This window comes from Eurytemora carolleeae, unplaced genomic scaffold, assembly GCF_000591075.1.
Source record: "Eurytemora carolleeae unplaced genomic scaffold, Eaff_2.0 scaffold2698, whole genome shotgun sequence".
Lineage (NCBI taxonomy): Eukaryota > Metazoa > Arthropoda > Copepoda > Calanoida > Temoridae > Eurytemora > Eurytemora carolleeae.
Window position 1 is genome coordinate 6,578 of NW_019402121.1, and position 1,416 is coordinate 7,993.

Sequence of the window (1,416 nt, forward strand, 5' to 3'; positions counted from 1 at the left end):
TACACTCTACACTCTACACTCTACACTCTACACTCTACACTCTACCCTCTACACTCTCCACTCTACACTCTACACATTCTACACTCTACACTCTACACTCGACACTCGACACTTCAAACTCCAAATTCCACACTCCATACTCTACACTCTACAATCTACACTCTACACTGTACACGCTACACTGTACACTTTAACTCTACACTCTACACTCCACACTCTACACTCTACACTCTACACTCTAATGATCTTAAAAACTATCCTGAGATGTCTCTAATGGATTTGGAATCCACAATTAATCACGGATTTATTTTATTTCACAGAAAATTCTTTTCCGAAATTAATCTATTTTCTGAAAACCATTCAATATAGATGTTTCAGCTTATTTTTTGATACATTGTTCAGTTATTAGGAATAAAAAATTCTGTATTTAAAACTACAAAGAAATCTTTTGTAATGGTGGAAATTCAATAATATTCAAAATTTCTAGTTTTTTAGGTAGTTTAACAGTCCACCAGTATCACACGTGATAGAGTAAAAAAGTTTTTTTGTGAAATTTTTATTTGGTTGGATACAACTTTATTAAATGAAATAATCAGCTAATTAAAATCAATAACCATTTAGTAAATACATGATTGTATGATGGATATTTTTAAATGTTTTGATGTACGTGGATAATTAATTTGATACTAACAGGATGCATTTAGAAAATGCTTAGAACTGAACATAATATATCTAAATAATACGTTTTAGAACTAAACGTAATGGTTTAAGATAATGTTTTAGAACTAAACATAATGGTTTTAGATAATGTTTTAGAACTAAACATGGTGTTTTTAGATAATGTTTTAGAATTGAACATGGTGTTTTAGATAATGTTTAGAACTGAACATGGTGTTTTTAGATAATGTTTAAAACTAAACATAATGTTTTTAGATAATGTTTTAGAACTAAACATGGTGTTTTAGATAATATTTTAGAACTGAGCATGGTGTTTTTAGATAATGTTTTAGAATTGAACATGGTGTTTAAGATAATATGTTTTAGAACTGATCATGGTGTTTTTAGATAATGTTTTAGAATTGAACATGGTGTTTTAGATAATATGTTTTAGAACTAAACATAATGGTTTTAGATAATGTTTTAGAACTAAACATGGTGTTTTTAGAGAATGTTTTAGAATTGAACATGGTGTTTTTAGAAAATGTTTAAAACTAAACATAATGTTTTTAGATAATGTTTTAGAACTAAACATGGTGTTTTAGATAATATTTTAGAACTGAACATGGTGTTTTTAGATAATGTTTTAGAACTGAAAATCGTATTTTTAGATAATGTTTTAGAGCTAAACATGGTGTTTTTAGATAATGTTTTTGAACTAAACATGGTGTTTTTAGATAATGTTTTAGAACTGAACAT